Here is a 12,376-nt window from a genome sequence, read left to right on the forward strand (position 1 = left end):
TGCAACTATATCCAGCAAAGTAAGATCATTGACAATCATACCCTTATATACAATATTTGACAGTCATCTTCATTGCTTACTTTGGTGCTTTTCTTCAAGTCAAACACTTTCTTCCGTATATCTTTCCAGAAGCATTGGGTAGTAGATATCCCCTTCACTCTCCACCTGATGAAATCTCACCTCTGTTTGATCTATTATTTATTGATGGGTTGCTCCTATGCCGCAAGGACAGCATTTTGCATTTCCTTCACACCACGTGCACAAACTTGAACAGCCTCTTCCATGAAATGGGCTTTTCAGGATCTCCTTGAGAGTCCCATTAGTATGCTGCCCCATCCATAATCTGTACAGCTGGATTGATGCACTGTGCCAATGATTACGCTTAAAGGGTGATTCAATAGCTTTGTTGCAGGTGTGTTCTGAGTGGCTGCTCAGTTGTGTATTAGTTTTACCCCACAGTGAGCATGTGCTTTGCTGCAAAGGCTCTAAATAGGAAGAAAAACAGTCACTCTGATTTTACAAACACTCAGTGAGCTAAAAGGAAATGAACCTCCAAAATATATTCAGAACTAAGTGATGAGTAAATGATGCTTCATCAAAACTAACTTGATAATTTACAAAGACAGCCTGGTTGATTTTGCTCTATACTGAAACATAGTACTTCAAATTTGGCATAATAAAGGCAACGGCTAAAAAAAATAGGAGTTCTTTTACAAAACCATGCTCTCGGCAGTGTTGGCCGGCATGAGCACCTATCAGGGAATTTGGGCACAGGACCCCCACGATTTCCCTATTTCCCTATATGCACTCCCACCAAGAGCAGAACTTCATATTGAACACTTGATAGTCAAGAAACACATTTGTATTTATATGGTGCCTTGTTACATCCTACAGCTCTTCATGGCCACTGATATGCTTGGAAGTGCACCCAATTGTTGTTAATGTAGGCAAATACAGCCAATTTGCACAAATAACAAATGAGATGAAGATTAGTTACTCTGATTTTCTGCTCCTGTGGAATGTTAGCCAGGATACAAAGATAATTCCCTGCTCTTCTTCAAATAATATTTTGGGTTCTTTTACATCTACCTGAACAGGGCCTGGGTTTAATCCCATCTTAAATGTGGCACATGTGATAATGCAGCATTCCCTGTAGGGGTTTGCAAAAATCCCCTCAGTCCCCGAAGATCGGGAAATATTAATCTACATCGTGGAAATTGCCTCTGGGTTGGACAATGTTTTAAACATACCCAAAATCACAGGGGGGTTGCGTTGAGTTGGGCAGCACATGGACAACACCAGAATCGAGGAACTTCATGGAAATATTCGCACACTTTAAGACAGCACATTTTTTTTTTAATGTACTCTTGAGTTTTGAACTGTGTAAATTGCAAAGGGACAAAAATGGCCATCAGAAAAGCATGGCCAAGGACAAAGGGGTTTGGAAAACAGCTCGTGTAGGTCTGTGAAAAGTGGGAGGATCAAGCAGTGGCAGTCAGATTCTGTCAATAAAAAAAGGGAGTTTCCCTTCCCTACAGAGGCAATTTTTCTTTACAGAAACTGCTGCAGGATGTTGACACAAGGATTATCCACTTAGGCTGCGGTTTCAGTGACTGCTGGACAAAGGGGTTCTGTTTACCTAGTAATCCAACTCCATTCAAAGCCCAGCACACAATGAAAAAGACACTTAAACTGAGGAAGGGAACAGTTTAAACTGAATGGGTTTGAATCACCCATTCCAGACTGAATGGGTTTGAATCACCCATTCCAGACTATGGGAGCAGTTTGGCCACTGGGAAATAGCCCGTTTGAATCAGCCAATCATGGCCTTTCTCTTGTGTGTTCGAACTTTTCGGCGCGGATTTGCACACAGACCTTTTCAGCGCCAAAACAGCAGGAGCTCCCAGGATATAAAGATAGCTTCTCAGAAGCATATCTCTCTCTTTTTTTCCTTGGACTGCAGGTGAGCTCTTCTCTCTCTCTTTGGACCACAGGTGAGCAGGTTTCTGACTCCTCAACAAGGCAATCTAGTAAGGAGTTAGAGGAGTGGTAATTTAAGGGAAATTGCTAAGATTGTAAGACTTACATTGTAGCCATTTATCCCTCGTTTTTGCCGTCTGCCTTCCCCTGTTAAGCAATTTTACATTGATCGTGTGGTGTAGTTTTCTTTAGTTAATAAAGTTTGATTTTCTCGCATCCAGACCATTTTGTCCATTTTAATATATCATTAATTATAATTTCCTCCAGTCAGAACTGGAAGGGTGGGTTTAGCAATTTGAAACCGCTGTTTGGCATTGGTCTCAGTGCAGTGGGAAAAAAGGCTGCTTGACCAGGTAAATTACCGTAAACCAGGTAAAAGATGCCCCCCTACAAATTGGCGACCGTGGCAGGAGTGGAGGCAGTTTTTGATATGATAAGTGGTCTGGATCTGGAGAAAGCATCAGCTTTTGCCTTTCTTGCTCTCAGTCTGTCGGCAGTCCTGCGGAAGGTAGCGGCAGTGTGTAAGCTGACCTATTATAGTACAGGTGGCCGGGTTAAGGAGGATGAGATGGGGGTGCGGGAGGAGGTTAAAGAGGCCAAGAATCGGGAGTCTGAGTTTGAAAAATGCCAGGCGGAGGTAGAGCGCCTCATAAGAGAGGTAAATGAGGCCAGAGATAGTGGGATGAGGGTGCGGGAAGAAAATGCACGCCTCACACTAGAGGTCACAAAATGCCAGGCAGAGATAGAGCGCCTTGTGCAGGAAGTCACAGAGGCTAGGGACAGTGAGATGAGGCTACAGGAGGAAAACGCACACCTCACCCAAGAAGCTAGCGAGGGCAAAAGCCATGCGAGGCACAAGATAGAGTTCCTAAAGTGCCAGTTTACAGAAGCAAGGAGTAACGAGATGAGACTGCGGGAAGAGAATGCCCGCCTCACCTCAGAAGTAACAGAGCAGGAGGAAATGGTTAGGGAGGTAAAGGCAGCTTATAAGCTGGCCTGCGACCAAAGGTTTAGTGGAGCAGATCATACCCCATGTAACCAAAAGATAGAGAGTTTGGGGGTGGAGTTAAGGAGGACTAAAGGGATGGTATGTCTCATAAGTTCGAAGGGGAGCCCGTCGGACAGTACCAGCAGCCCAAATCAAACCACCCTATAGGCAACACCCAGGGAAAGGCTGGCTAGGGAATTAGAGATCCCAAGACCGCAGCCCACAGCTCCGGGTTTGGAGGAGCTCTGGCATCAAGAAGGGGTGGACAATGGGGTGGTAGAAGAATCCCAGCAGGTCCCGCTAGGCAGGCGGGGACCAGGACCAATGTACCCCCTCCGACAACGGAGGTACGGTCCGCCCGTGAACGATAATGACCCAGGGGCTGTTCAGCATACCTATCTGGTAGCCTATGATACCCAACAGCTCAGAGGCCTGGTGAAACATATTCCCCTGCTCTCTGAAAAGGGAGGCCCCTCAGTGCACTTCCAGGGGATAGAACAGGCAGCCTGTGTTAACGGCTGTGATGAGGAAGAGAAAGCCAAAATGTTGCTTTTCTCTGTAGATAGTAAGCTCTATCAGACCCTGTCAGATGAGGCTAAGAGAGGGCAGAAGGGTTTTGAGGACGTAAAGGAGGAAATACTGGAAGCCATGGGTGCGAACAACGGCAATCCGTTCGATCGCATAGGGAAAACACTGCAGAAGGAAGGGGAGACCCCACAGGCATTTGCAGACAGGCTGTGGCCAGTCTACAACAGCGCGTATACAGGGGGACAAAATAGGGCACAACTGAACCAGCAGCAGTGGACCCAATGGCTTCGTTGCCTGGTGTCCAATTGCCTGCCCCAGATAAAAGTGAAGGCTGATACTTGGTTTGACCCACGAGATCCCCTAGCAATTGAAGAGACTGTAATCCAGCAGCTCATGGTAGCATATAGGAACGGTAGGAATAGTGGGACCCCCCAGCACAAGGGTAAGGTCCACGAGGTCAAACCTGGGGCTCAATATAAGAAAGAGTGGCGCCAGGAGGGGAGCCGTCCCTCCCAGAACAAGGTCACTTGTTACAGGTGCGGGGAGGATGGCCACTGGCGCAGGGATTGTAAAAAGCCTGGGAGAGACGATAAAGCCAGGACCCCGCAGCCCCAACTCAGAAGGCAGAGACAGAAACTCCTCCCGCTACAGTCGAGTCTGTCTTGGAGTCGATAAAATCTTTCCTCAGGACCAATCAGGGAAATGGATCAGCCATCAGTGGTGCTGCAACCCCCTCGCCCACCTCTGCCTCCCCACAATGACTGGCCGATATGCTGGCCAAGGAGGGTGCACGTGCATGCACTTTCTGGGACCCATATGAGTCCGGGTCAGTGGCAGCGATTACAGGCAGGGATGGGACACAGGGTAAATTGTATAAATCTGACCAGACAAGTTCAAGTTCACAGGCTGTAAAGACAGGCACTGTGGCTTGTTCCAAGGGAAAAGTTGTCCGGCCCACCAATTGGGACACTTCCCCGCCCCAGTAGGACCTAAGTTTTGGCCAAAGTTTAAATTTGTACCAGTTATTTGGCTCAGAAACAGAGAAACAGCAGTCTGAGAGTAGAAATCTGCAGGCTGCTGCCAGTTCATTCACAGAAAAGACTGACCGCGCATGCGCAGTCGCTGGTCTGGAGACAGGAATTCCCCAGTCTTTTGAATGGCCTGTTCGTGCAGGCGCAGTTCCCCAGCCCGTGACCCAAGTGGCTCTTCTTCAGTTTTCCCGCGCAGGTGCAGTCGCGCACCTGAGGGGAGAGGTTTCCCAACACCGGGTTCGCACAGGCGCAGTTGCGGACTTGGAACCCCCAGCGGCTCCTGTTCACTGTGAGGCCACGTGTGCAGGTGCAGTCAGCCGTTTAAAGGTCCCTGCTTCTCAGTCTATACGCGCAGGTGCAGTAGCCTGCTTGGAAGACCCAACGGTTCTTCCTGCCCTTTTCAAAGAAATTGAATGTGCAGGTGCAGTTGCCTGTGATAGTGTAGCGGTTCCCCAGCCCTGTGAAGAGATTGTTCACACAGGCGCAGTTGCCTGCAGGACCAGAGCGGCTCCTCTTCAGTTTCCCTGCACAGGCGCAGTTGCCTGTTTGAAGACAGAGGCTTCACAGCCTCTGCCGTGGGACTCCGGGGAGGAGGTTCGCGCAGGCGCAGTTGCCTGTTTAAAGGGACAAGCTTCCCAGCCCGCTTCTAGAGTGGTCCTCCCTATGGTGTGGGACTCTGGGGAGGAAGGGATAACAATTCCTCTTGCAGGGGAGCCGGTACCAGATTTTGGACCTGGAGAGGAAGATTTTCAGCCATCAGCAGCGGGTGGTGAGGGGATACCTGCCCCCAGTACCGGAGTGAGTAGGGAAAAGGAGACAAACCCAGAGTACCGGCAGGCTGACAGGTATATTATACAGTCCGGGCTGTTTGCACCAGGGGGAGAAGGTTCCCAGCCAGCTAGGGCTGTGACCGAGGCTCAGGGTCCGTCAGCCAAAGTTTCCCCCACAGAGATACCCCTCAGAAGGTCTATTCGGGTGCCCCAGCCCAAGAAAGCATGGTCACCCACTTTACAGTGGAGTAGGGCAGCCTCCCAAACCAGGGAGAAGCCAAAGGGCAGAGGTCCCCAATCAGCAGCCATAAGCTGCCAGGGACCAGAAGATGGAATCAGTCCAGCTTTGCTGCAGGCAGCAGTAATCTGCGACAGTGACACCAGAGATTAGCCTGGCCATCCGGAGATGGGCGGCATTTGTATTATAGCTTTGTGTTAAGTAACCAATGTTTATAGCTTGTTGTTAAGGTGTTTAAATTTTAAGTTTAGAATGTAACTAGAAGTTTGGGGCTAGATTTTCAGTATAGGCAGTTTTGGGGCGCTAACCTTAGCGCCCGCCCGAAGTTAGCGCCCGCCCCAAAGTAGCGCCCCGTTGCCGGGAATTCAGTGGCTTCGCCCTAAGAGGTTGGTGGAGCGCTAAAAGAGGCATTCCACTACTCTCTTTAGGCGCTAAGCCGGCGGTCCAGAGGGATAGCGCCCAGGCGGGGCGCAGCACGGGTGCGGTCATTTTTGCACTGACAGCAGACCCCGTGGTGCCGACCAGCTCTTAAAGGGGGAAGGGACGAATTGGTCTGCTGCCACGCCCTGCACACTGCAGCCTTGCAAAGAGGCCTCAACACTGCTGCTCAGCCCCAGGGAGTCATGGCAACGCCAGAGAAGGCCCGTCAGCGTGCCCTGCGCTTCTCAGAGGGTGATCTGGACATAATGGTCACAGCTCTGGAGGTGAGGCGCAAGATCTTGTTTCCAGAGAGTGGGAGGAATCCAACCCACCACGACTACACCAAAGCCTGGAAGCAGATCGCCCAGAGGGTGACGTTCACCGGCGAGGCCCCCAGGACCCACACACAATGCCGTAAGAAATACAACGATCTGACCAGGATTGTGAGGGTGAGTAGCCTTTCCAGTCTCCTCCTCATTCTTGCATGTACACCTGACATGATGGGCAAAGGGACCTGAAAGTCCTTTTGGCCAGCCCTCAGCCAGCAGCATTGGGACAGTCATGAGCATCAAATGGCCATTCGGCACTCTACACTTTGGCCAAGCTATTCCACCATGGGAGGCAGTGGACAGTACATCAGGGCTTCACTCTGTCCAAGCTATTCCACCATGGGAGGCAGTGCACACTACATCAGGGCTTCACTCTGTCCAAGCTATTCCACCATGGGAGGCAGTGCACACTACATCAGGGCTTCACTCTGTCCAAGCTATTCCACCATGGGAGGCAGTGCACACTACATCAGGGCTTCACTGCACACTTACAGCCCGTCCTTTCTCTTGCAGGCTAAAGTAGCGTTTAATCGCCAGGCCCGTGCCAGGGGTGGCCGCGCCAAGCTGCAGAAGCTCACTCGGCTGGAGGAGCGCGTGTGTGTGCTCATGGGAGCCCGTGTGATTGTCCCCACAGCGTGCGGTGTATCCGACCCTCCACTGCCCGGCAATGGTAAGGACCTCGCCTTTTGGCCCTCTCGCGTCGCACTGGCCCATCCGAGCTACCTCCTTTGCCACTGTCCCACCAATGCGCTGAATCCCACCAGTCCTAACTCCCTCGCTGACGCCGTCTCCTCACTCTGAAGCTACTCTTGTGCATTCCTGCTTTCAGCTGGTGACGACCAGGACCCTGAGGCTGCCAGTGACAGCACCTCCAACCAGGAGGAGGAGGAGGAGCAAGCCGGACCTTCGGGGGAACAGTCACGTCCCGCAGGAGAGGAGGAAATGCTCGACACCTCCTCACTGGACGAGTGCCTGGAGGAACTGTCGCAGGGCAATGCAGCTTCTGGGACCAGTGGCGTCCAGCCACCCAGCAGCCGTGCGCGTGGCCCGCGGCCTTCCCCCCAAAGGGGGGAAGGATCAGAGGGGAGTGCTGCTGCTCGGCACACTCGCCGTCACCAACGCGGCAAGGGTCCCCTAGTTCGGCCCCCTCCTCCCCAGCGGGAGAGTCGCGACTCCAGTCCGGACACCTTCACTTCGGAGGAGGTGCGGAAGCTCGATCAGATGGCCGACGACTCGGACCGGCGCCACACGGAGTTCATGAGCGTGGTGGGGCGCATGCCTGAGGCCATCGAGTCGCTGGCGACCAGTGTGCGCGAGTTCGGGGCAGCAACTGCCGCGACTGGCCGCATGCTAACTGATGCCGTCAAGACCCTGGCGGATGTGATGCGCGCGCACACCAGGACCACAGGACCACTCACTGCTGCCACACGCGCTGTCTCAGGCAGGCATCGCCAGGGCAGGCGCCGCGCTGGACCATCCCAGCAAGCCGGCCGTCGGCTGATTGCTGCGGATCCTGCAGTGCGGGCCCGGCCGAGCGCCACCGCGCCACAGCACCAGCCAGCGCATCCCAGACGCCAGCTGGCCCACATTGCGCCATCCGTCGCCGCCATTCCCCCTCTGGGCCGTCAAGGGCAAGCGGCTGCAGCTGATGGTGGCCAGGCTCAGGTGCGCCACTCAGGAGACGGCCCCTCGAGGCCCAAACGCCGTGTAGGCCGCCCCCCAGCGGCATCTGGCGGAAGGGCATCTGAGCCTCAGGCGCCTTCCCCCAGCCTCGCAGCAGCCACTGGGCAGAGCTTGCGAAGGAGCAGCAGGCAGGGCAGGGGAGGCAAAATGCTGGCCAAGGTCTCGCCCTCGCGGGCCACTCAGTAGAGGGTGTGGCCAGCTTTCCTTTAATATGGCGGTGGCCATCTTTATTTTGCCCATGGTTGTGCTTTTGGAGGGCTTTTTTTTTGCGTTAGGCCGACGTTGAGGCCCGGTTTCAATAAAGGTGGAGTGGCTCCTCCCCAGTTTGTGGGAGTGAGTCGTTTGTTGGGCTTTTTGTGGGGCCCGTTTATTGTTTTTGGGGATTCATGTGGGAAGGGCTTTTCATTTTTGTTTAATAAAAAATTATCTTTATTCATGCAGTCTCCATGGTTGTTCTTCTTAGTGTTTGTTGGCTTCGCCGGCTGAGGGCTTGCGGAGCGGCTGCATTCATCTTCCCTCATGGCCCCTGGCCATTCCCTGACAGGGGGCTTAGAAGTACCGTGTAATAAGGTGGCGTCGTGCGGCCCTTGGCCCTGGTCGCTCCCTCCTGGGAACGTACTCCTGCTCCTCCTCCTCCTCCTCCTCCTCCTCCTCATGCTCCTCCTGCTCCTCCTCCTGAGGTGCTGGTCCAACGTCAGGTGGCAGTGCCTGAGTCCTGCGGATAGCCAGGTTGTGTAGCATGCAGCAAACCACCACAAATTGGGAGACCCGGTCCGGCGAATACTGGAGAGCTCCTCCGGAGCGATCAAGGCAGCGGAACCGCTGCTTGAGGACCCCAATAGTTAGCTCGATGATGTTGCGGGTGGTTTGATGGCTCTCGTTGTAGGCCTCTTCAGCAGCGGTCCTGGGCGCGCGGAGCGGGGTCATGAGCCAGGTGCACAAAGGATAGCCTTTGTCCCCGAGTAGCCATCCTCTTGGGGGAGGCTGTGCCTGGAACATGTCATGCACAGTACTCTGCCGCAGGATAAAGGCATCGTGGCTGCTGCCTGGGAAGCTGGCATTGACTGCCATGATGCGCTGCTTGTGGTCACAGACCAGCTGCACATTCAGAGAATGGTAGCCCTTCCTGTTGCGATACTGCTCGCCATGCTCCAGAGGGGCCCGCAAAGCCACATGCGTACAGTCAATGGCGCCCTGCACTAAGGGGAATTCCCCGAGTCTGGAAAATCCCAATGCGCGCTGATGCTGGCTCTCCAGGGCCATGGGGAAGGAGATGAATTGGCTTCTCCTTCTGAACAGTGCTTCGGTCACCTGGCGGATGCAGCGATGCGCGCCGTACTGGGAGATGTTTGCTATGTCCCCAGCAGCGTATTGGAAGGAGCCGGTGGCATAGAAGTTCAATGCCACCGTCACCTTCACTTCCACCGACAGAGACGTCCTGCACCTGAGCTTTGGCCGCAGATCTCGGCGAAGCAGGTGGCAGATCTCTGCAATCACCCCCTTTCGGAATCGGAGCCTTTTAACACATCGCGCGGCACTCATGTTTAGGTAGGAGCGCTGCTGGCGGTATAGCCTGACTGGGTAAGGCCTACGTGGCTGACGCCTGTAGCCCCCTCTGCCTCTAGCCAGGGCTGCCCCTCTCACAATGCGTCTGCGAGCCCTACGGACATGGAGCTGCAGCTCCGCGTTGGCACCCCATGCAACCCCCATCAAATCCTGGCAAACACTCTAATTTCCAAATGGCCACTTGCAGCGCTGTTGCCTGAGTCCAAAAATACCTGCCTCTTGCTGCTTGAAACCAGTTAGCTATCCTCCTTGTTGTGTCTCCAGAAATGCGTTGCACAAGACTGTTTTCTGAAAAAAGGATGGCCTTTATACTGGAGAGGACGTTCCCTTTAATTAGCGCCCCCCGGGGCCCGCGCTGGTTGTGTTGCGTTCCTTTTTCCAAACGCTCCGGCCGCCCGCCGCACAATGGGGCGGTCCGACTGAAGTTTGCAATCGGGGCGGCCAAAGGGCGTTGCACGAGGATGTGACGTCATTTTCTGCGCGCGCATCCGGGCGGGCGCTAAACTTTGCGCCGGCGCTAACGGGCAACTTAATTTGGGGCGGGGCGCAAACTGCGCTGCGCCCGGGCGCTACACGCATAGCGCCCGGAAATCACTTCTCTTAAGGCGCTAACTGCTGGCGCAAGCAACTGAAAATCTAGCCCTTAAAGTTTAAGTTTATAAGTGTGCCAAATGCTTGTATTTTGGTCCGAGGTCGAGGGACCCGATCATGTCTCCACCTAAGGCAGCAGCTCAGTGAGAGACCTGGCTGCATGTCCTTTTAAGTTTTTTTACAGGAGAGTGGACAAAGGACCAGCCCTGTTCGCCCAGCCCGAGCTGGGCATCGAATGAAGATATGGATACAGAATGTTGGGGATCACCTCGCCACTGGACAAATCCAGGAGGAGACCCCGCAGTGACCTTCGGGAGAAACCAGACAGGGTCCGGAGGAACTTGCCTACTCATCCTACGTGGAAGAGATGGCCCCAGCTGGGTGGGGCACGGCCCCCAACCCAGCACTATCCTGACCGAAGTTCACTTGCGGGAGACCTCACTATTGAGGAGTCATGGTGGGGAAGCGCGGGCGCCTTGTCAGATAGGGACGCGTTCCCTGGGAGTGGGTGGTGATGGCCCGGGAAAGATTGTAAAGGGGAGGGGGAGACCCAAGAGTCACGTGGGTGCGTTCGGGGAAGGGAGGGACTCACCCGGGGCCCACGGGCATAGTTGGAGAGTAAGTGTGGCTGGGGAGGATGAGTGGGTGGCCGGATCTGGGATCCAAGTTTGAGTGTGGGGCCAGTGAGAGCTGCCACACAGGCACCCATCATTTTCTCCAGCCAGTTGAGGGAAGATGGGAGGGGGAGGGACTGGGAGTCATGATCCCATACTCCCCGGTCTCGGACTGTGAAACGTGAGGGGTACCCCGCCTCCACAAAGGAACAACGGAACGGCTCGGGGCTGGCAGATCAGACTGTTCTGTAAAATCCATTCTGCATGTTTTAAAAGTTTAAGACCATTAAAGGGGGGTGGATGGAACATTTACTGCCCGGGTGGGAGGAGCAATACCCACTCGAATTTCGCAACCCATCATTGGCACGTGATGGCCGGGGTTTATTTCAGCATTTTGTTTTGAAGTAAGATTTAAAAATGAGCGTAACAGGGCACGTTTAGTAGAACGCAATTGCGCAGCAAAATGTTTAAAGATGAAATGTACTAATTACTCGTATGTTTAATTGCAGAAATGACCATGCCAGTTTAGAGAGGTGAACTTACAAAAAGAGACAATGACATAACCCTTTTCTGGAAAAACGAAACTTAGTAGTGGTCAAGAGAGAGAGGGTCTCGCTTCTCAGAAATCACATGACCTGATGACTCATTTCCAAGAAATCAGAGGGGCCACAGGCCCATACAGTGAAAAGTGAAACTTATGTTATTGGTTACCTTGTAGAAGTTAGGCACACCTAGTTAGTGATTAATGTATAGACTTTTAAATCGATTGGACCTCTGGAGTAGGAGGTCTCGGAATATGTGTATAACTGTGTAAACCTCAAGAGATTCGGTGGAGTTGGAGCCTTGTGTTGGGACGCAAGAGCCATAGCTCCCCAGGCCTGAATAAACCATTTTTACTTCAATTATTGGGTCTGTCTTTCTTACAACAAGCCAGTGTTGTCGACTTTGTATATCACTCAGTCCACACTTTGAGGGCTTACATCAATTGGCGATGAGGATGGGATGCGCGTTCTGAACCAGACTCTCAGACAGCATTAACCTAGGACGGGTGAGTATGTTTTAATTACCACCTGTAAAATTAGGGGTTAATCGCTGGCGAGACGGTGAGTCAGAATCGACGTATAAAAGAACTATAAAAAGAAAGACACCCTTAATTGAAGGCGGTTAAAAAGATAGGGATAAGGTGTTCCCTAAGCCGTATAGCGGCAAACCGACAGGGGCGGAAAAACCCCAGGGAGGCAGAGAAGTCCTCATTTAGCCGTAGGTAGGTGAACCGACAGGGGCGGAAAAACCCCAGGGAGGCAGAGAAGTCCTCATTTAGCCGTAGGTAGGCGAACCGACAGGGGCGGAAAAACCCCAGGGAGGCAGAGAAGTCCTCATTTAGCCGTAGGTAGGCGAACCGACAGGGGCGGAAAAACCCCAGGGAGGCAGAGAAGTCCTCATTTAGCCGTGGGTAGGCGAACCGACAGGGGCGGAAAAACCCCAGGGAGGCAGAGAAGTCCTCATTTAGCCGTGGGTAGGCGAACCGACAGGGGCGGAAAAACCCCAGGGAGGCAGAGAAGTCCTCATTTAGCCGTGGGTAGGCGAACCGACAGGGGCGGAAAAACCCCGGGAGGCAGAGAAGTCCTCATTTAGCCG

Source organism: Somniosus microcephalus, chromosome 14 (genome assembly GCF_052327205.1).
Source record: "Somniosus microcephalus isolate GS21.2 chromosome 14, FLI_Smic_1.0, whole genome shotgun sequence".
Lineage (NCBI taxonomy): Eukaryota > Metazoa > Chordata > Chondrichthyes > Squaliformes > Somniosidae > Somniosus > Somniosus microcephalus.